The sequence below is a fragment of the Dasypus novemcinctus genome, chromosome 5 (genome assembly GCF_030445035.2).
Source record: "Dasypus novemcinctus isolate mDasNov1 chromosome 5, mDasNov1.1.hap2, whole genome shotgun sequence".
In the NCBI taxonomy this organism is placed as follows: Eukaryota; Metazoa; Chordata; class Mammalia; order Cingulata; family Dasypodidae; genus Dasypus; species Dasypus novemcinctus.
The window spans coordinates 69,801,467-69,826,675 of NC_080677.1; the positions used below are offsets into that span (position 1 = coordinate 69,801,467).

The 25,209-nt window shown below is 33.8% G+C and overlaps 1 protein-coding gene across 4 annotated transcripts in view; it reads left to right on the forward strand.

Moving 5' to 3' along the window:
* Positions 1-25,209, forward strand: part of SEMA3A (semaphorin 3A) — a 505,421-nt gene that overhangs the window by 277,150 nt on the left and 203,062 nt on the right. The gene's annotated exons all lie outside the window — the stretch shown is intronic.

Consider the following 25,209-nt stretch of genomic DNA (forward strand, 5'->3'; position numbering starts at 1 on the left):
TAATCATATCCTATGTTTTGTTAATTTATCCGACTTTACCTCAATTAAAATATTTTTAAAACACTATTGCACAGCCTCTTTTTAGATATGCATGCTTCATCCATAATAATTGCAATGACAAATTGTATTTTCTTAGTTGTAGACATTAAATGGTTAATCATCATCATGAATATTCAATTTGTTCAAATCTGACAGTCAGATGCTTAACATAAGCAGTAGATTTTGGTTTGCCAGGAGAATATAAACTGGAGAGAACAGACTAGTTTTTCCACAGTGTGTTATGATTGCATGAAAAGCTGTGTATTTGGCTAATTAGTGTAAAGCTAAAGCTTTTGAAATGAAATGTTATTTAATTCTATAGGTACTTCAGTGACTCTTGAAGAGACAGCACTCTCTAGTTGCATAACTAGTTGTGTGAACTTCCCTTCATAAAAGTACAAATTTAAGAAAGCAAAAAAGCAGCTTTAGCACATGGTTACTAGTAATTTATTTGGTTATGCTTTAATATGTGTGTGCTTGTTTTTTTAAATGAGGATTTGAAAGATTATAAATTGTTCTACATGTGTCTAGATACATTTTTTTTGGATAATGTGTAAATTAATGCTAATATAGATTCCCAGCTGACACCTATAACTTTCAATGTCAGAGAATATTTATGTAACTTAGGTATTGTTAAAATGCAGTTGAAGATTAAACTGTTTTAACTCTAGTAGTTATATTCCCTAAGGGGTTGGTTTCTTATGATTCTCAGATTTCTAGAATTGGGGGTGGGGCTGTGAGAAGCTTCCACTTGTGTTCCATTAGTAGCCTATAATACGAGAGAAAATTATTTAAGCTCTCTGTGGAGATGTCTATCTACTGTACCTTTCTCTTAGGCCAGAAAACATTTTCTTTAATTTTCACATAGTGGTAAATCTCTTTCTGAATGCTCTAGTGTGAATGAGGACTTCAAATAGGGATGAGATATAATTTTCACACTTTGAATTAGAAAATTAAACACCTATTAAATGTGTTTATTTGGATTTAATACTTATTAGGTAGAAATACATTGAATTAGGAAATATATTATTTCTTGGCTTAATATCTACTTGGGTATTAGACTGGAGTGAATTTTGAACGTCAGCAAATAGAAATGCAATTTTACTCATTATATAAGATTTTAAAAATAATTATAACACCATTAAATATTTAATTAAATCTTGATTACATTTAATTTAGTAACTATCTTTAACTTTTTCCATAGGATCTGATATTATGGCATCTGTGTTTTAATCAGATTTTGTGTTCTATTTTCACTTCTTGAAAGGGTGCTATCACATAATTCTTGAGTTGGTGGTCCACTTTGCCCAAGTTTATATTCGTTGTGAGTAAGTTTTACAAACAACTTTTGTTATTGAAGATGTGAGTGGCTATATGCTATAGTTTTAGAATAACAAGATTGAAATCACAAAAATAGATAAAAACTGTAAAATAAAATAAAATTGGAAAATAATGCTTTTTTATTGGCAAGAAAATTGATTTTCATAATAATAGATTATTCTCCATTATTGTGGCACCGATTCTTTCTATATATTAAAAGGATGCCATTTAATTAGTATAGTTCTTTGTTATATACACGTTTTAAAATTGTCTGATGAAGCAAGCTGTATATATTGATAAGATGTATATATTAGACACTGCCTTCATAAACCTATTTAGTAATGGCATCCATTAGAATTACTCAGCTTAGCTTTAAATTAAAAAACTGCCTTACAGCCCCTATCAATTATATTGATACACCTAGAGATTGGTAATTTGGTACAATAATCTGTGAAATGAACAAAAGCAAGAATATGAGGGATGTGTCAAGCCATTTTTCTTCTGTCATTTTATTAGTCTGTCATTACCTTTTTGCTTCTACATGTATACATATTTTACCAAAGCAAACACCTGGTAGCCAATTGTTAGTACTTTATTTCTAAACTATAATGGATTTTTTTTAGCTACTTTTTTTTTCTCCTTAACTAGATGTCAAACATGGTTAAAACATCCACTGCATTGCCCTTAAAAATATTCTAGCATGATTCATGAAGAGTTAAATCCCTGCCAACCCTAATTTCCCATGGTCACTTGTTTTCAAAGATCCACCATTAACTCTTTCATTACTTAGGATGCCAAGAGGAAGTTTAAGGCAATCACTGTGCTTACTTTCCACTTGTCTTCTTGCCTGGGAGGTGATAAAAGAGATCTGGTATGTTAAATGAGAAAGAAAAAGAAGCAAAAGACAAGAAGGCAACTTCTGTAGTGGGAATACTTAGATATCTAACAAGATATCTCTTTACTTTCTAGGAAAAAGAGATTCAATAGATGTTTTCAGGACCATCTGGAGAAGTGATAATATTAGAAAAATGGGGTATGCTGGCTTTTCCTCTGAACCAGTCTGATTTAGAATCCTTGTGGGGGAAGCAAATGTGAGAACTCTGCAAATCTCACAGTCACATACAAATTATCCTCAAGAAACATTCACTCAGACTTACTTTTGCCTTCCTTAAGTATATGTGATACAGGGAAAATGTTAAAATGCTTCTCTTTAAAGTTGTTGCATAGCTTTATATTTTCCTTTCGAAACTAGTCAATTTTCACTTTTCCCCTGAAATATCAGAAAGTCACATACTATCCCATTTGAAATGTGTGGTAAAATAAAGTTTTCAGAAAAACCTATGGCGATCCCAAGGAAATAAATTAGGTTTGGGGTTTGAAACGAATGCCAAATGTTCCATCACTCAACATAATGAGTTTTTCCAAGACATTGTGTGCTTCAGTTTTAGAAGAAATCAAAGACACAGGGAATTCTCAATATGCAGGTGGTCATGAGAATCCAAAGGTTAAATCAATGCCTTTGACCTTACCTTCATAGGGAAGACTTTTTAGTAAGTAGCTCTTCAATAAAAGGTAGACATTTTAAAGGCTTTCTTATACAATTTTTTAAGGATTTTTTCAAAAGTCGAGTTGTTTAATTTTTGTCTATATGAGATTATCAGTTAAACATTCTCCTACACATCTTTCTGATACAAAATAATGTTTCTTTAAAATTCTGAAGTAAAATTGCAAAAGTTTTTCTTTGCCTTTTATGCAATATTTTATGACCATTTCAAAATTAATTAATATGAAGAATGATTTATTAATTCAACATGTTGACTTCTTTCAGAGTCTTTGCCTCTACCAAAGCAGTGTTTTAAATATATGTAAATGACATAACTCCCCGCTAAATATTTTATGGCTGAGAAAAGAATCTTGTCAATCTACAGGTGCCAAATTACAATAAAATTCTTACAAATAAAATAATTATTAGATTAAGATGACACATGTTTTTTAAGTAAAATATGTATATATAATAGAGTGGGCATGATTTTTAAGTCCCATGAAAAGTTTTCTTGAATAGCTTAAATATTCATTTAATAGTATAGGATGGACTTCATCTTATACTGAATATTTCTTCACACTAAAATGGAACATGTCTAGGGATGGTGGGGGGAAACAAGAATAAATAAATAATTATAAGTGTAAATATAAACCTATATATAAACACACACACAGAGCAAAGAAGTTATAAATACCTTGCAATGCCTTTTCTCATGTGTAGTCAGTCATTGCATATTTGGCATCAGGTTCTGTTATTGTTGATTCTAAATTCTATGAACTTTAATAATCATATTTTGCTTGAATTTAAACACACTGAAAACTAGACATTTTTATTCATCTTTTCAACCTGTGTGTACTGGCAAAATAATAAAAAATAAAACAAACTCTCAGTCACACATCTTGTGATCCAACCAGGTCTGATCATCTGAGGGCTAGTGAAAATTTCCAGTTTGTGGCTTCACTGCTTAAAATACCAACCAGACTGACCCTTGAAATAATAATTTATGCAGTAGTGACTTTAGCAAATAGGAAAATAACTGAGACCACAAAACCATTCCATGTAAGCCACTAACCCACCAACTTGTGATGATGATATTCACTCATTACTAACTTAGCAAATCATAATACTGAAGGGAAAATTTTTCCAATTTTAACATTTTATGTCATTGTTTCTCTTCATATGAATTATTCCAAGTCCCCACTACTGTCAGTGATTTGCAATACCTAGATATGTAGCCAATTAAATAGATGTAGAGATCTGTATATAAATTCTCTTTATTTTCTGATTTTTAATTATCACATATAAATCAAACCACATAATTAACAAATATGTTGATTACTTGTCAAGTATACATAAATTTTATTTTTCAGAAATTAATGCAATTGAGGGAATTTTCAGGAATAAAATGTAATTAGAATTAATTAACTTGATTGCATATATTCCTAGTAACAAAATTATTATTTAAAATACTGCTTACACAAAGTATAACATACTTATGCTTAGTTTGAATATGCAATTGTATTGTGGAAAAATTGTGCCTCATATTTTCATACTTTTCATATATATACTGTAAGGAAGTTTTTTTTGTTTTTTTTTTTAAAGTTTGCATGAGCTTTAAGTGGGCTATAAGAGACTGTATGATCTAACTTCTTGTCCCAAATTTCCTCATTTAAACCTAAGTGACACACTTATTTTTCGCAGTTCCAGTGGTCAGAATACCACCTATTTGCACTTTTGGAGAATTTTAAAATCTAAATTCAAGACAATTATAAATAGAATTCATATTTGAATCTTTCTAAAATCTTGAAGAGATACCAGTATTAAAACGAATTTTCAATTGATCATTAACTTCCACATGCAAAGTCTGGATGTTATATCATGGAGAGTTACATGTTCAAATGAGTAAGATGTTGCTTTTATCCAACTACCTTGGGGGGAAAAAGCCTATGATAAAATGATCAATTGTTGCAATTTTGACTCATAAGTGAAATCTCCAAAACTCATGTCACTATTCAAATGAATTTAATGTGTACTGCCATCACCAACTGAGGGCGCACGGCGGACAGCGGGCGGTGTCAGTGTACCATTAATGCATATTTTAAAAAATGCCCTGCAGTTGTAAACATGAATTTAGAACAAGTTGAGTCTTGGGATGAAGTTTTATCCCTCATGAATTCTAAGGTACTATTTAAAGGGATTATCATGATTTGCAGTTCTTTGCTTCCACTAATAGGTGGCACTAGCAATGTGTGACAGCTCTTTCATTAGTTTGGAACTGGACAGGCTGCTAGGATAAATACACTTAGGGCAATATGTGGAGGCCAAACTTGAAAAAACTGGCAAAATAGGCATGAGATCTAGGATGCACAAAACAGAGGCTTTAGCTAAAATGGGACTTGCTAAAGATTTTGGTGCCTTCTTTGCAAACATTTTTTGGGTGCATATTGATCTTGAAAAAGTACATGGTTATAAGTAGTAAAATAAATACTTTTTAACTTAAATGAGAATTTACATGTAAATTACTCTGTAAAATGCCCAGCAAAATAATGAGTTAAATAGTAGTACCAAATATTTTTAGAATGATGGAAGGTTAGTATCCTGCCCTTTCTATCTCTATCTCTCTATCATCGCTATCTCTTCTCTATCTCTAGCATCTCTATCTCTATCCATAGAGATGCTAGAGATAGAGATATTTTTTAAAAGACTGAGTGGCAGTGGGCTTAACAGGAATGAAGCAGCCTGCCTTGGGGCATGTTATTACTATCACTTATAATTGGAGAATTGCTAGTTGAGAAGATAAAATAATATTTAGAAAATCACATTTGGTGTATTCTTAAAGAATAACTATTTCTGCTTTATAGGTTATTTTAAATGATCATCATAATTAAACATATGGAAGAATCAGTAAATTCTATCTGAACTAAGAAAGTCTGAATGTCTCCAGCTACTATCTCCTTCTTTTGCCAAGACATAAACATCAGTATAAATAGGGAATTCACACACTATTTCCAAACAGTAACAAAGCTGGACTCTGTCAAACCCAGGGTAAGAAAATATACAATTTACAATTGAATTAGGGAATGAAGATAAGCAAAAATAAAATTTCTGTTGATAAATATGAAGAATGCCCTGGACTTCGTATTTTTTACAAGCTTATGGTAAACTGTAAAGGGACTGCAAATTCAGGGAGTCTTGTCATCTCCTGAATGAGTCATTAAACCTACATTTCCAGGTTTTCCTTGCTTGGAGAGATGTGGCGTGGGACACAATGTTGACTAAACCTTACAGTAACTTAATTTGTTGCTGCAAATATAAACATATCTTAAAATAAAATATAACAACACCCACTTGAGTTTTTCATATACAAACGAAATGGAGTTGAGTGTTCTATTGAATACCTCAAATGACTTCTTTAGTCTGTAAAACTACTGTATGTGAATCTTCTTTGTTCTGCCAGATTGTGAGGTTCTAAGAATGGACCTCTATTTTTCATCTTTATATTCTATTGGGTAGCACAGTGTCACTCATTTTTAAATGATTTTTTGCCTTGTTTGACATACCTTTTTTTTAAAAATTATTTTTATTATTTAAAAATGCTCTATACTCACCGAGCAAAACCTTCACCTTCCCCCTTCCACCATCCTCTGGAAACTTCTAGTCTATGTTCTAACTCGGCAAAATTTTCTATTTCAAGATAATGCATGTAAGTGGTATCACAGAACAGTTGTCCTTTTGTGCCTTGCTGATTTTACCCCACTCCTTCTTTTGAAACCCTAAAATATGCCTGTTATTGAGTACAAGAAATAAAAGCATATAATTATGTTTTAAAAAAATTTTAAGTGAATTGTATGATGCAACACTGTAGAGAAACTAAGTGCAGTGCTACATGCTCAGGTAAGAGGATATCAGTTGAAGCATCGAGGGGTATATGGAGGATGTGTGTGCTATGATATCTTCACAAACAATACTGCCTCCTGAACCAAGCATATGCTAGAACTGAAATCAGAAAGTATCCAGGTCATGTTTGTTTGCCTGCAAGTAAGAAATGGAGAATATATAACGATACATACAGTGTAGATGACTCCAGAACTAGGTTGAGGAACTGTTTCATTTGCTTGGAAAAACACCCTGAGTTTTTCCTTATTTCCTTAACATATCTCAGTGAACAGAGCCAAAAAGGAAAGTGAGAGTATTCTAAAACCAAATTGTGATTAAAGAAAAACGTCTCATCTTCAGTGTCATTGTATGTGAATGTTTATGTAGAACACATCAGTGCTGCCAAACAAAATTGAAATGTTAAGCCTTTAACATTTTCAATTGACTCTCTTTCATTGTCTACACTTGGGGATTATCCTGACTTCCCCCGCTGACAACTAGCTAAGATTTAGCGTTTTGGGGCTTTGCTTGCTTCCTCTCCCACACTTATCAAGAGCACCAGTTATTCATTGCCCCTTGCTCTTCATCTCCAAGCCAGCCTCTTTCTTTCCTTGGCTTTGACATCTACAGCATGGGATCCCCGCCCACTCCCATCTTCAGCCCTAGTTCTCCTTGCCCAGGAGAGAAGATAGGACAGGAAGTAACCATAGGAATCTTTGCTGAAGTGTGAATATACAAAATACATGTTGAGTTCTTTTAAAATCCAATCTCATATAATTGAGAGTGTGAAGGAGAATAATAGTTTAATTTCCCATGGAGTTTACAGGCCTATAGCATGATATTAGAATGTAAATTAATTTCCAATTTGTAAAAAGTATATTAGTTTTGTGACAAGGTAGAAATATCAGGCTAGAAGAGTAGGACAACTACCAAGAACATTGTTATGCACAAATCAGATGCTACTGAACAGTAGTTTAAAACAAAACAAAAAAAAGAGTAAGGCCTAGTCCCAACACTTAAGGAATCTGTGTGGGCTAAGCTAGACAAAGTTGTCTACATCTGTGGTTGAATTTACATCATAAGTGACAGAAATTTAAAAATTTTAACTTCAAATTTGAAATTTAAAGAGAATAAACTCTGCTCTGCTGTGACCGTCCTTTAAGAATTCATTTAAATGAGCCTAGATTTTCACTGGCTGTGCAAGTTTCAATTACTTATGAAAATTAATTACAATTAATAAATATTTCCTACTTGCATTCTGTGTAGAAGACACAGCACACAATCCCACACAAGTCATGCTTCCCACACTCAGAGAAATACATCTATTTGCCATTGTAGTACAAACATTTGAAATACTATATAAGGCTATAAATATATCAATAAATAAACAAATGAACAAAAAGCTCTAAGATAGTTTGTGATGGATGTCTTATAAATGGACTGATGCTTGGACAAATTAATGAATGCAGTAAGACTTCTGAGGAAGGCAGTATCACATCTAGCTAAAGACTTCACAAGGGAAAATAAGCCTTGCAAGATAAGAAGAACGTGAGAAAGCAGAAGTAGGGAAGTGTGGTGATTACCGCTATCAAAAACTGTAGCTTTGTAACTTTTTCTTTTTAAGAAAACAACCTTGTGTTTTTGATATAATTTATATAATAATATAGTTACATATTTTTTTTTCTGCATTCAAATGCAATCTAGAAAAGTCTGTACTTTAACAAGGGGAACTTAAAGCTGCCACAAATCGGACTAGGAACTTCATTAGTTTCTATGCAAGCTGTCTATGTTTGATTGAAAGTGGGAGCAAACAGTGATACATACTTGTAAGGACTTTTACAGTGGTCAGATGGGCTTATCCATCTCTCCATGGGGATTTGTCTACAAAATACATGAGCCAGGTTTCTTTCTAACTAAAGGAACAACAAAAGGGAAGTTGTTTGACTATGCAATATGGAAAACTGCAACTATGCTTCCTTAAAATTATAAAAGATACTGGTTTAGAATGCTTTTTTCTTCCTGTTTTCCTTTTCAATTCTTATTTTTCTGCTTTATCACCAAGTTGTTTAAAGAAGTTTCTAAAATCAAGGTTTTTCTTATTTGTTTAATATGAAAATACCTATGGCATTTATATGGTAGGTACCAGGTATAAAAATGCCCCCTTAAATGTCTATTCCTACTATAAACCACAGATACCTAAATGCGAAGATGTATACTGCATATATTGTAATTGACTTAGCATGTTGCCATCATTAATAGTATTTCACTGGCTCAATTAAGAACAAATTCACCTCAGAACAAACAGGCTAGTAAAGTATATTTCATAATATACCAGACAAGGCTGTAACTTCATGGTATTTTGCAGCACAAATCGCAAAAAGTGACTTCTGAAATTTTGGCAATAATAGTTTAATTTCTTGTATTTGGAGAATTTTGTATAGATGAAGAGCCATGTAAATGAATGTTTTTCTAAGTTATATTACATTTAATTAGGAATCGTGGAAAATGGAATGGAATGCCATTCATTAGAGCATAGGGTTGGGGTAGAGAGATGTGAAGAGGAGTCTTTTCCTTTGGTTGATCAGTTTTTTAAGTGGTGCTGGATTGGCTATGACCTTCTGACCTTTAAGGGATGACCACACTTCTCAGAGCACCTTCTATTGTACAATGTCTAGCCAAGGTCCCTACACTCTGGGGAAAGTTGTCAAGATGCCTTTCCACTAGCCTTGCTTCCACCCTGGCTCCAGGCCACAGTATTTAGAGTGTTACCTGCACAGGTGTTCATATTACATTTCTACTCCCGGGTCCTCTACCCGCAGGGTGCAAGGTGTGAGCAGGACACAGATCCGCTCACTACAATAACCTTCCAGGATTGAAATATTTAACTTTTTTTTTTTTCCTGTCCCTTTTTCTCAGGAATTCTAGTCTTCAGTCCAGATCTTCCTGGCTCATTCAAATAAATTTCCTTTGAGGCTGTTCTTTTGAAAACAAAATCCTGTTAATTTTCCCCTGGGGGTATGTGAAAAGTTTCCAGGTCTTAATGATAAAAAGCCCTTATATCCCTCTTAGGAGGAGGTTAGGGTCCTTTCATTTTTAACACATTGATCTATAGCAGGGCAAGCAAAATTGACATTTTCTTAATTAGATTATCTTGTCACTTTAAATTTTCACTGTCTCCCCCTTATACATAAATACACCTAATACTTTCAGTAAGACATCATGCCTAATATAGAAAAATATGGATCATATATATCAGCCTAAATGTTTCAGCTTTACATATTGATTAAAGGACACTTTTCTTTTTTTATTTTAAAAACAGACTGAGTAAAGGGCAAAATTGATTCTCCTTGACCCTTCAGAGGGAAGAACATTGCCCAATTGATGACCAGGAAGGAATGGAGCAGCAGCAGGCTCACGTAGCTGGAAAGTGTATGCCAGGTTACCCAGTCTGTCCATGCCACTATCTGTAAAAATTACTTTCCCAGATATCTTAAGTTCTGGGAGCCAGCTGAGTGTTGTGTTTATCCCTTTCACACACCCAAAGGCCACAAGATATCTCTACTAGGGTCTCTGTCAGGATGCTCCAATTGAACTTGTTCAAGACTTCTCACTGTCTTCTCTATAAACTTGTTTCTGTTCCATTACTCCCAGTTTCAGGGAGTTGTGTCAGTTTGCCCCATGTCTAGGCCAATAGCAGCTTTCCCTCTTCCCTTGCTGGCCCAGCCTATACCTAACCAGTCTCAGTGTCCTGTGGATTCCACCTCTTGAGTCACTCTCTCAAATCTGCCCTCTTCTTTCTTCCACTTTAAGTCAGGCCCTTATCATTACTTGCCTAATTATGGCAACACCCAGCCTAAAATTGTTGCCTCTCCTTTCTGCCGTTCTTAGATAAGATTCTTTCAGAAACTCAAATCTGACAATGTCTTTCCAATATTTAAAATTCCTACTGCTTAAAGAGAAAAGCCCAAATTCCTTAGTGTGACCTATAAGAAAGATGGACAGAAAGGAATCTTAGGGATAGAGGGCAGTATTTGGATGTGCTTGCCTTTGTTCAGATGCAAGAGAGTTAATGCCTGAGTGAGGATCATGGCAATGGAAATGGGAAAGAGTGGAGATGAGAGACATTGCAACTATAGAAAAATTAGACTTTGTAAACAACTGGTTGCATGTAAGTGAGGACCTTAAAACATTAAGGTTTTAAATTTCTGCAACTGAGAGAGTGATGAAAAGATTGATAGTGACTGAAAAGTGAAACTTCCTTCACCATGTGCCAACAGAGTCCTACTTTCTCCAGATCATGCTTGTGAACTTTCCTTCCTGTGTCCATTTCTTGGTGTGGCGCACCCCCCCCCCAACCCTTGTCAGTTGTTTACTGGTACTATCCTCTTCAAACATTTACTTGTGTATCTCCTTTGGCAAGTCTTTTGAATAAAGGTAAAAAAAAATGATATAACAAATGTCCTACAAAAATTTAACATTTTGATGGGGAGAAGACACAGGTTGCCAACTTTTAAAAATTATACCTGTTCTTTACCCATCTTATATTCCCAGTCAATTAAGGACAGTCTTGTGTACAATAGGCTCTCATTTAATACTTCTTGAATTAAGTGGTTTAAAGAATAAGTGCAAAAGCAGCAGATTATCATTCCAGGTTAGAGAGTTAACAGAATGGAGATGAGGACATATATACAATGGATTTGAGTGTAAAACGTTGCGAAGTTCAATTTGAAGGTTTGTAAAGTGGATTAGTAGAATTTTTGATTGAAAAAAGATCGTTTAAGGTAACAGCAGCAGTTTAGATATGGAAAAGTGGTAGAGAATTTTCTAAATGTTAGCCTATAGATGATGAAACTTAAAAGTTTATAAATGGGTGACATGTCCAAGTAACATTTTAAGAAATTAGAAACCTGGGAGGCTGCTTCAGTTCCGACTTACTGAATTATCATCTGATACGCTGAAGCAAGATTCTGAAACAAATGGCTATAATTCAGATTGAGCCTCATGTGATGACCTTGTTCTCCCAGGATACAAGGCCATCATCTGTGGACATGTAGCTTATCCTTATTTACATAAATCAATATTTATTGTTACATGTCCAGAAAAATTCAAGTCATATTAAACAAGAGAAAAAACCCTGCAGGTATTTATGCTTTAGCATAATATTTTAAAAACCAAACAATTTAGCATTAACTAGAATCCAGCTACTTACCCATATTATATACTATACTAATTCTAGCAAATTTTCTTAGGTTTATGGAAGAGCACATATATAGAACTTCTGACCAGGAATCTTACACACATTTTACTTTATCACAGTGTCATTTTGTGGGCAAAGCTAGATATCATGGGTGACAATGTCTTTTTCAGGTTCACTAACTATATTATGTGAGTTCATCATTCTTTTGATGACTTTTTTTTGCCTCCAGGCCTGGTGCAAAGATTCTCTCCTTGGCACTTGATTGATTCTAACTAGATAAAATTGGAAACTGTGCTCAAGCAGAGCAACTACTCCCAAGACTCCAGTTCCCTACCAAGCTCCCACACACTGGCCCAGAGCCATTGAATTTCTTCCTTTCACTGTGTATACTTCATGTTCCATAGAGCCTCAGACTTCTGTTGCTTCTCAAGATGCCCATTCAGAACAGAATGAAGGTTCCTTTTGCACACACTAACAGAGGAGACGTCTTCTGTCATTTACCCTCCTAATCCAGGCAGATTTTCAGGAAAAAAAAAAAATTCTAGCATAAACCAATAAGACCAAGTGTTTAAGGGGGAAAAAGCTTCTTTCTGGAACCCATGAAATTACTTAGCAAAGCAGAGTCAATATCTGTTTGGTACACTCTTATTTCACTAGAACCTAGATTAATCCTTATCTGATTGGCTTTGCTCTTTAACTGTCAAATTGGAGAAAACCTTCTCCTCTATGACAGTACTTCTGTCCAAAACTATATACACATCAGCAAATTAATTTTTAAAGAAGCTGTTTAGCCTATTTTGAGCAGATATCATATAAGGAAGTAAAAATAGTGATGCTATATTAATGTGTTTCTTTAATACACATCTCAGTCTATAATATGGCGCTGTACCACATGTAATGTGCACTGTGGGACACATTCAGCAACTGGATGCTCCATTGATCATATTACACCATTCTTTTCATACAATTCAGTTGTCTTTATAGATATAGATAATGCCTGAATGTTTCTTGTGTGCAGATTATTGCCCTTTCATATTCTTGGGGTATACATAATGAAAACGCATATTCAATTTCAAATAAATATATTTGATAATAGACATTACTATTCTTTAGTGGTAGTGAACACTAGGTCATACTGTGTTTAGAGTAATCAAGAACCTTCTTGTTGGCCTACTGAATGTTAATGCATAAAACTTTTACAAGGGACAAGGAATCTTAGCATAATAAAGCAAGCATTGAATTAACTCTGGCACTTTTTAGGTGTGAGGATGTGGACATGTTATTAGACTTTGCAGCCTCAGGTTTCTCTTCTATAATGTGGGGAGAATAGCTGTATTGTGGCACTTGCTATAGTGATAATGAAAATAAAAGTGAAAGGTGACCAATCATTTCATTGCAAACATAGAAGGTATTCAATAAAGTTAACTCCTTAGGGTGGTTTAATAATTGCATAGGGCATAGATTGCAGAGTTTCTCTCTCAGAATGGGTTTACATGCATGAGTTCTCTAGCTGTTACTTGTTTTGTGCATTAGATTAATAGTAATAATACTAACAAAAATCACAATCCTTTTTTATGTAGTGGTCTTCTTTCAAAGACGTGTCTCATAATAGCGTGAATGTATAAAAACATGAAGTTAATAAACACAAACTAGTCAGTGAAGATAGAAGACTTTGTTAAAAAAAAAAATCTAATGTTTGAAGTTAACCGATGAAAAAAATAGCCAAGTCTAGTGTTAAGCCTTTCAGTCTTATTTAGGTGAAGCTACATGTCCTGACTGTTGACCAGTTGCTGGACACAGTTTTACATGTGCAGATGCTTAAAGCTAACAATGGGGATAAAAGCAGAGATGAAAGCAGACCTGATTCATAGGTATTCTGACTACAAGTACTTAACTAAGTCAGGCTGAGCAAAGAAACACCTGTTTCTTAAGGAAAGGGCTAGCTGCATCTAACAGACTAAGTTCCAATTCATGTTTCACCATGAACCAAAGTCAGTCATTTAATATTCAGTAAAAATAACCAGGAAATGACTAGTTTTATTTGTTCCTGTACTTACAGCATATCCTCATAAATGTTGTAATGACTGCCTTTAATATTATTTTGTTATGACTGGGTCATGAAGACACAACATTGTTCATGACAACTTAAGGAGTATTGAATCCACATGGGAATTAACACAATATTCCTATTTTGTAAGTTCCTGAGTATGAATAAAACATTGTAGACATAAAATCTGAGTCTTTCTGACCAATTCTATGAACCACCTGTGATTACAAATAATTCATTGGGGAAAGAGGATATTCAGTCACTTAAGAAAATAAACTTTCAGTCTGCAGCTAGTAAATAGAATGAAGAACATGTTGAGAGTGACTTAAAGGGGTTTTTGTTTAAAAGAAGACACTTGGAAGCTAGAGTGGGAAATCTAGACGTTGTTAGAAGGGAGGTGACACTACAGTTGGCTTTTAAAGGATTTTTCTGGAAGAAGGAATTTATTTGGAAAACACTTTATGTACAACCATGAATAAATTTCCTAGGTACTCTAGACAAAGGTGAATTTTATTTCATTGTGGCTTTAGCCATATTACAATGCTCATAAACTATTTTATCTTATCCCAGACATGTGGAAACAATCAGTATATGTAAATGATATGTGAAGATAAGGTATATTTTTAACATAAAAACTTAGACTGTCTGTGATTGTAAAGTATAACCACATCACAAAGAACAATTTGCCTTTGAATAGTTCCTTAAATATGAAAATAATCAGGGTTGAATTCTTAAAACTGCTAGTGTTTTCTTAGTAAAGGCCAACAAATCTAAAATAATGTTAGTTGGTGCTGTTACATTTTTAAAGGACACACTATTCAAAGGAAAATATATTTTAAGTAATTGCTAAGCTTTAAGTAGCTGTAGTCAGCCGTAATTACATCAGTCTATCTCAGAAAAACCACTTTTATCAAGAGTTGCATTTTAGACTGAATACAGTTATCCTTTATTAAAATAAATGGTTTGCCTTTTTTCCTTTTAGCATGATATCAGTTTGTAAAAGCCTTTAATATACTCATCTACATATATATGCTTCATAACATTTCATGGATTTTGAACACATAATACCGAATAAAACCTCTAAAGGAATAGATTTTTTTTTTAAAAAAAGGTTTTCCTTTTTTCAAATTCAAAACAATGTAATTCTTAGTTACAATATGATGGTGCTAAATATTTTTAAATATTTTAAAATATTTTTATTGTCTACTCTATGTAAAACCAGATATTAAGATAACACAAATTCAAGGTAGTGTTATTAGACACATGCACAAAAATCAGAGGAGGAAAAGAAACTTGAGCAAACTAAAATAAAGATGAATTTTACATAGTTTTTTCATAACACATTTTCAATGGAAAATAAGAGCACAGGGTTATGCTTTGTTATTTTGAAAGCAGACCTATGGTACTTTCAATTTTCTCATTGAAAAAGCAAACAAGGGAGGGGGATATGGCTCAAGAGGTTGAGCTCCCACCTCCCACATGGGAGGTCCTGGTGCCTCCTGAGAAAACAACAACAAACAACAAGCAAAACAAATGAAAAAATCAACTCAGGGAAGTTGATGTGGCTCAGTGGTTGAATGCTGGCTTCCCATATACGAGGTCCTGGGTGAGGTCCCCAATACCTCAAAAAAAAAAAAAAAAAAGCACATAAAATCCTACTAATTCTAACATACGTATTTAAGGAACCAAGAAGTATGTCATTTTACTGTTACCTAGTATATAGATAAAATTCCTCAATATTTAAGAGAAATAACCCCCAAAACTTGGCTCAAAATGCTATCGTTAATTCAATAGGTAAGTTGTGCAGGGCATTTTGCAAGCCTAGGGAATAGTCCCTATGTGGAAAGATATTACTCTCTAGCATCAAGCCACACTAATCAGGGCTTAGTATCTCATCAAGCTACTTTTTAAAAAATATATAAAATTTCCAAAAACATAACCAATTCGATAGTCCTCTAGAAAATGCCAGTTATCTTTTGGAGTTTACTTCATGCAGCAATAGTAGAGCAAAATGAGGAGAAAGAGAATTACCAGGATGAGAGGAGCTGGACAGAGAAACATTGTCCAAAGGTTCTAGAGGTGACAAGTGCTAGAAGAGAGACAAATCATAGAACTTAGATGTAAGTCAACTCTGAGGGGCTGCGTGTATGTGTTTTATTGTTGCAATTTGGTCTAGTGTAACTGTTTATTCTTGATGTACTTCTCCATATTGTACTTAAAAATTTAATCTTCTCATTCAGGAAATGTTCTTTTAAAATTTATGAAACGATTTCAAATGAATAAAGATTTACTAATTTTAACTGTATACTAATCAATGTAATAATTATTAAGAATAGGCACATGTATAGGATTAATCCCTGTTCCTAGGAATCGCACAGCATAATGCTGGAGAAAATATATAACTCAAAATAATTTATCATTCCGATATAAAATGAAAAGCTGTGAAGCTTAGAGACAGTGAAGATTTGTTAATTATTCTAAGATATGCTATTGATCACGAGGAAAGTGTTTCTTACAGGAAGCTATATTTAAGGTAGGCCTGTAAAGATGAGGAAAATTTCGCAGGGAAAAATGGAGAAGAGCTTTCTGGTGGAAGTGTAGTGCCTGGAGGCAGGAAGCATTAATGTGTAAAGTATTTGAGAAAAAGCAAATAAATTTAGCCTTTTATGGAAAAGAATGGTAGATTGATAGGCTATGGGAGCCAATTCTGAAAATCTGTATATGCCAGCAATCAAAGATTCTTCATCTCTTTGATCATTCTTATAATAACCACTAATATGGAGTGCAATGAAGTGCAATACATACAATACACAGATAAATATGACATGCTCTCTGCCCCCAAGGAGCTCAAATTCACCTGGGGAGGTAGGCAAGTATGTCAAAACATACATTGTGGGGCAAATGTGTAATGGATAATGTATCTCAACAAACAGCTATGATAATTCAGAAAATTGAGCAATCACAAAATGCAAGGGATCTGGAAAGTCATTGTATGACGAGCATTTGAGGCAAGCATCAAAGAGCCTTTGGTGCAGGTATGGAGGGGAGAAGGAGGAGACTAAATAACCAGGAGAGACAGTGTCTTGGGAATGTCATGAAATGTTCAGTAGTTTAGCTTGCCTAGGCATGTTTACTATATGACATAAGTTCAGGTCCTAATTGAATAACCATGAGAAAGTAACATGACTTATTAGAATTATAGTGCATGCCACAAAAGAGGTTTTCAATAACTTATTTCCTCTCTTGCCCCTCAATTTCCAATGCAATGATTAAACAATTCATAATTGTCATCACTGTCTTTAATTGATATACCTGAGAACATTCTAGGTGTAGTAACAGCTCAGAAACACAATCTAGGTGGAATCAGTATAACATAGACATGAAGAAAACTATTTTAGCAATCAGGGAGATTGGAACTCAAATCTGAGTGTTTGTGTGACCTTGGACAAGATACCACATGAAAACTCAATGTTTATCTGTAAAATAGGGATAATAATAAGGTCTACATTGTTGTTGTGTATATTTCACCAGGCTTGGATGGTGCCTTTTTAAATGGGTCATTGGTGATACACATGGAACACTCAGCAAAGTGCTAGCCTGATAAGTGCGCCGTAGATATTAGTTGTTAATAGGTGACATAAAAATGGTTCACAATATGAGATAACAGGTTAAGTGATATAAGTGCAGAACAAGTGTAATGGAAGAACAAAAGGGGGTATTCTTCACAAAGTAGTGATATAAGAGATGAGGATCAAAGGAAGGGTATAAGAAAGTTAAGCCAATAGCTGTAATAATGGTGTGAGCATTTACGTAGATACATACTGCTCTATTTGGGGAGAAAATGACAATTCATTTGATTGCCTTTTCCCCTTTAATGTATTAACCATTTGGTTGAATAAGCCATTTCATTAAATTTGGCTAAACTTGGTGATATACCTACTGTCAGACTTGATTTCCTTTTATGTCTCCCGTCTTCTGAAAAGATGAACAGTGACCAGGCCAAGATATATAAAATTGAAGAGACTTGAAAGAACAGGTGACCAAATATTCCAGTAGTTACAACTTACAGTACAGTCATTTTGACATAACCTAGAAATTTCTCAAGAAAATTAAGGAAATAGCAAAGAATAAAATCAGAAGAGTGGAAACCAGGGGAGGAAATAGATGTTGAGAGGTTGGGTTGAAGAAAAGGAAACTTTACTTTAAAATATATTGCTTAATATCTTATACTTCTTGCATCTCTTTCTCATTTGAGACTGGAAACAGCACAAAATTTAAAAATTATTTAAACTTTTGTAGAATATATTGAATTGCTGGATAATGATAATTACAGAGTGGCATCTTTCCCTGATATGCTTTTTAAACAGTGAACATAAATAACAGCATATATAGAATAAAACTTAGCACATATTAAGTTACCAATATTACCAAATGATAACATGCTCCCATAATCTCATTGTTTCATTTATTATTGAAATTTTGCTTAACAAAACTACGTTTATTTTAGCTCAGCAATAGAACAGAGGGTTTTCCCTTATGTGAAAATAACTGGCTGACGTTGTGGCTAAAGGACTATGGTGATAACTTTATATCCTAATCAGTTGGAAGAATAAAACGCATAGTCTATCAAGGGGAACCAAACACAGGTTCCCCAAATGCAGATTGGTATATTATTGTATATATTCTGATATGTTATAGTTCCAAATATGCTTCATGAAGCATAACAACTACACACAGTACAAGAAGGCTATGTGTTGGATGCTTTTAAGTTCTCTCTTTTGATACCACATTAGAAGTCTATTCTTTCAAGTGTTTTCATTCAAATGAATCATGTGAAAATTAGCTTTATTTGAACAAATGTGCTTCATCATGTGCTTTTTACTTTTTAAAGTAATGTTTTCTTAAATTTTTCCTTGGGTGTTCTGAATAATATGAAAATATTCTGAAAATATTTCTGAGAGACTTAATAGCACCACTGAAGTAGCCCATTTGTCTGGCACAAGGCTAGGCATTATTATGCAACAACAAAAGAAGCTTAGATTATACAATTTTTTTCCAATCTCTAGAGTCAATTACCTTCACAACTGAAATTGAATGTTGCATATTCTAAACAGAATCCATGCCCCTACGAAAGATGACCTGAGACTGAATTATTTACTTTAGTTAAAATCAATGCTTCCAGTTCACAAACCAGCATTAGCAGAGTCACTTGAAAATGTTGATTAGATTGCAAAATTCTATTAAATGCTTAAAAATGCATTGATATTATTAAACACTTCTCTTAAGTCATAGACTTAAGAGAAAGCGTGGAAGTAAGCTGCTCACTTGGTCTACAAATAAAGATTTTTTCTACTATGATCCTTGAGAAAAGGTGCTCCTTTTTAAGCCACCCTTCAAGACTCTTATAGACATTAATCTGGCACTCTAATGGCTTGCCATGCCATCTTTCATATATAAATAAGCTCATGCATCTTAGAAGATAATAAATGATTTCTTATTTTTTAATAGTTGTACATCAAACTCATGGTATGTTTTCCATTAAACACAGGAAGCAAGAACCATTTGTGGTAGAAATCCCAATAGAAAACATATTTACACCCCTCTGATCTCTATTCCAGTCAGGACAATAATTTATTGACCTGGCTGGTCCTTTTCTTCAAAGTTCTTACTCTTCACACTAATTGGGACCTTTATTTAAATTGCTTCAACAATTTACTACATACCACAGAATAACCCCTTGCTGTGCATTTTGTGCCAAGATTTGTATCCACTGAAATATAAGAACTGCGTCCTAAACTATTTATAAATTCCAGGAAACAAGATATTGTATGTATTAAAAAGAGACCAACTAAAGAGAAAGAATTGCTCTTAGAAAAAAAATATCGGGAGTTTTAATTCAGAATGCGTATCTAGTCTATTACAGATTTACCATTTCCCAGGCCAAATAAAGTGATAGGAGTGCTGTGAAAATTTAATGCTTGTTAGTGTTGGTGAATCACTGTGACCATAAATAAAAACTGCAATAAAACTTCAGAGCATTCTTTTGGGGGCAGGCAAGGTTCACATACAGTCTACTCCTTGCCTACTTCCAGACGTTTAGGATTCACAGACCTAGCTTTTAATGGCACATAGATCCACCTGATGCAATGTTTATCAGATTGTTTGGTTCAAAACAATGAGTTTAATAATCCAGAGAGAAGAGAAGAGAGGCTGTTGTAGGTTTTCAGCAAAAACATTTGTCAGCTATCATTTAGATAACCAAAACTATTTATGTCTGTTTCATACTCTGCCTTTAATTCATCTAAATGACTTAGAAAGAAGTAAATTATATTCACAAGAAAATTACAGTTTTCAATCTTAAAATCAGTGTCCTATATAACACAGAAGGCTGATGACTAAACTTGCCCATGTACCCTCCAATGGTATACCCTCCTGTCCCAAAAGAGAGCTGTAAGGAGAAGCTGACAGGATGCCTGTTTGGGGTCAATCATTGACCTCCTTTTTACTGAGAATGATTTGCATTCCATAATGTTTATGAATACACTGTTTGTATAAGGTTAGCTCTAAAATAAATGTTTTAATTTAGCAAGAAAAAAACTCTTATGTTTCCATAGCAGTAAATAATAATGATAAAGTATCAATAATCACCACTTAATGGGTAGTTATTATTAGCCAGAAGCTGTGCTAATATTTTTCTCTAAACTGTCTCATGTGATCATTTTAGCAACACCAGGATATTATTTTCCATCATTTTGTGCATGAGAATACCAAGGCCCAAAGTGAAATGAGTAGTAAGGAGAAAAACTAGACTATTCATGTTTATCTGACACCAAAGCTCATGCTGCATGTGTGTGTATAGTTCAGTACTATGACTTTTTAGATTTTTATTCTATACATTTAATCACCACTCTAGACTGAAGGTGATCTGATACCAGATCATAGGAAGAGATCTTTGTCCAAAGGCTGCAACTATTCAATTCTGCACAATCATTACAATAGAAAAAAAGAGACAACAATAAAAATAAATAAATAAACTATGGCATCAGAGTCCTGATTATTCTTGATATAAATTGCTGATATTCAGTATTAGATGCTAAGTATTTCAGAGAATATTCATTTCTAAGAAGTTAAATAGAGACATTTTTTTCTTTTACTAACATAAAACACCCACAAATACCTAATACCTTCTGGAACAAATGATTTTTTTTTCCCCTCGGCATATGGGCTACATGTGAAAATGAATAATTAAGACTACAAAATGAAAAATTTCTATCAAGGTCTCCATTCATTCTACCTCTTTGTTTATAAAATGATATGGACTTCCAAAAAAAACCACCCCAAAACAAAAAACCTGTTCTTGATAATATTTGGCCTTTTATAGTGAATTATAATGTATAGATTTCCGATGATGCATAGCTCATCAAATGCCATTACATAATTAAATTGACTGAAATAACAAAGGCAATATAGCTAAAAGTAATTCTTGTAGAAGCAGACAGTGCTGGCCTCTGTTTATTTTGGGGGAGCAGGGGTGCAGTTTGCCAGTGCTTAATTTGTTTCAGCATGCAAATCATTGTTATAGATTTTGTGAAAATTTTATGCAAAACTCAAGTGAAACTCCTGTATTAAGGCTGGTTGAGAATGAAATAAGGCAAAACCTCTGTATTCCACACAATTCACTCTCTAAACAATAAATTCCTCACAACACCCAAATATCACTTCAGCATTGAAGGCAACTTTACAAATGAGTGAAATCAGAGACCGGAGTCAAGTGTCACATGCTATTTCAGATACTACATTGGAGGCAATACTTCTCAGCATAAATGAAATGGCCAGCCTTTATGATATGTTAAGAGGCTTATCAATCTTTCAAGAATAAAGAGAAACACTGTGTTTTGATAATCTGGCTGCTCTACTTATACTGTAAGTGATGAGTTGCTGTTCAGAGATAAGAAAAAATTGACAACTATGAAAACCAGAGGTTATGTTTTTGTTTTTGTCACTTCTTTCATTGGAAAATGTTAAGTAGTGACCATATGAACAATTGAAGTATTTCCTTCTAAACCTAAAGCATTATCATGAATTTGTAAACTTGTAAAGGAACTTTTAAAGGAAATATGCATCAATTATCTCAGTATTTCAGGACCTCAGGACTTAATTTCAGTTTCACATTTCTGTTTGTGCATTTCAGATATGCATAACTTGTTGCCTTCTGGGATACTCCCTTTGTGTGTACCAACTTGAATTCAATCAACTTGTGTTCATTAGCTCCTCCTCTCTCACACACATACTCCTTCTCTTACCTCCTCTCCATATATGGCACCATCATCCCCACAGCTAAGTAGAAAACTGGGTTTTTCCAGTACAGTATAATGTATTTAACTGCATCTTCCCAATATTTAAATAGCAATTTTTATGAAGTTTTTAGAGATAGTTCAGTGGGCTACAGTGGGAAGCTTGCACTTTTTTTTACTGATTAAGAATGATACTGGTTTTTTTTATGTGTATACCCGAGAAGGTAATTTTCTTTGTCTTTATTTTTTTAATGTTATGTTAAAGAAATATGAGGTCCCCATATACCCTCACCTCCCTCACTTCACTTCTCCCCCCATAACATCAACCTCCTCAATCATCATGAGACATTCATTGCATTTGGTGAATACATCTCTGAGCACTACTGCACCTCATGGTCAATGGTCCACATCATAGCCCACACTCTCCCACAGTCCACCCAGTGGGCCATGGGAGGACATACAATGTCCGGTAACTGTTCCTGCAGCACCACCCAGGACAACTCCAACTCCCGAAAACGCCACCACATCACATCTCTTCCTCCCACTCCCTATCCCCAACAGCCACCATGGCCACTTTCTCCACACCAATGCCACATTTTCTTCGATTACTAATCACAATAGTTCACGAATAGAATATCAGTAAGTCCATTCTAGTCCATACTCTATGATACTTTAAAAGATAAGACAAATAGGCCAAATACACCAAATAGAAGCCCAGTATATAAGAAATAACTAAAATATTAAATAATTATGCTTTTGATTCAGAAAAATAATTGCTTATTACTATATTTTACCTTTGAAAATACAGCCACAAAGTGTTAGGGAAACAACACTAATCCTTTACATTATGGATAGAGATACAAGTGGATTCAGAATTGTAAAATTGATAAAGATTTCCCAAAGACTCTTCCAGGAACATGTCACAGAAATATATTTTTTGATTAATATTTCTTTCTATAACTTAGTTTCCAAAACAAAAAAAAACAATTGAATAAATTAGGTTGACAAAATGGGGCATTTGAGACAAATGTAGCCCCTTGTCTGTTCTTGTACACTTCACAGGCTAAGAGGTTTTGCTCAAATGATTGAAAGCAAAATCAGAAGAAGAGTAATATTTTGTGATGTGAAAAACTATGTGAAATCCAAATTTCAGTTCCATAACTGAAGTTTTGAATTTTGTCAGTGAAAAACTTGTGGAACTTTGTAGTTACTCATTTGTTAAACAAACAGTATATATTCAATACCTCCAGCATTGCATCTTGGCCTGCGATGCCTGTAACACTGACTCTATGGGCCCTGGCAGAAAAAGTGCGTTGATCCCTGACCTAAATGATACTGGGAGATAAGCTGTTTATTTTTACCTTTTTAGAAATCACTGTAAGCTCATTTTAATTCCAGTGACTGGCAGCATGGAAATGGGTAAAATGAATTCATTGGTTTGGTTAATTAAAAAATATAGACAAATTATGATACAAAATTTGAAATGAGTGTGTTTGAAAGTGTAGTAAAATCTTGCTTTTGGCCATTTGGCTTTTGTCCTCTACCTCTGACATAAGTTGATTGGCTGCTCTTTTCCTTTCTGATTCTTGCTTGAAGCAGGGTAATATGACATATCATTAGCCTGATAGGGGAGAAAATGCAGAAAACTAAAAAAGATTATGCTCCTATTTAATCAAAGCAATGTTTGGTAAAAAAAAAAAAAATTCTTTGAAATATTTAGCCTTAAAATGATTTGATCCTTTCACTATGATATTTGATTCTTATTAAAACTATTTGAAGTATAAGAATTGTGTTTTATTTATTAATCTTTGAATTTTTGTTTCCTTGTTTTTCCAAAACTTACATGCAGCTATTGTTTAGCTGTTTACGATATCATTTATTGAGACTTACATGATAAAGTAGTAGAATCAAATTGAATTGAAGGAATACTGATATTAACCAGAAATAAAGTGGCCATATTATCCTAAATTGAGAACTTTACCTTATTTTGAAAAGAATGAGTTTTTCTTGTGGTTTTGTTCATTTTTAAGTGGGACATTCTCTGTTCCTGGCCAGGGCAGAAATGTTTACATGTTTATATGTAATTTACAAATATTAAAAAGCTTCACTTATTTCCAACTATTATAAATCCCTCGGATCTGAACAATCAAATTGCCAATGAAGAAGTGCAAATCTCTCTCCACTCTCCAACCCCATTAGGGAAATAAAATGTTAACTGCTTCATTAAGCCAACTGCAGTAAGCAACCGTTTCTCACACGTGATGTCATTTTAATACTGGACCATCACAATTTGAAATTGAATACTATATTCATTTTTATTGGAAAATTTTCTTTTGCTTCAGAAATAAGCAGTAGATGTTGATTTTGTACACTAATCGAGTTACTATTCAGGGGGTTGAAGCACCATTCTTTATAATTCAGTGTGATAGCATATTCTATGACCGGCAGCTCAATTTCTTTCTTTCACCATCTGTTTCTTCTTTCTTTTCTCTCTGCCAAAAATCAGTAGAACTCAATGAGCAAAATTGAGCTCTTCAGTAACCCAACCATATTGGGATTATTTTGTTAACAATACATTGACCTAATTCTTACACTGGTCTAGTTAATTTGGTAAGCCCTCTGTTTATAAAAACGCACATTTACTAAACTGTAAACATTAGATGAGTGTTATAAAAGCAGCTAAAATGACATTGTTTCAACAGTCAAGATTTTAAGATAGCAACATTTGGCAAACATAAAGCCACACACTGTCTGTTTCCAGCTTGGAAATCCCTTATGCAGCAAAAGGTTTTCATGAAGAACAATTTTACATATCCAAGAGGATTTCAGGATTAAAATTAAAACCAAAGAAAAGTCTGAAAATGTTCTCAGAGATTTAACATATAGATAAGTA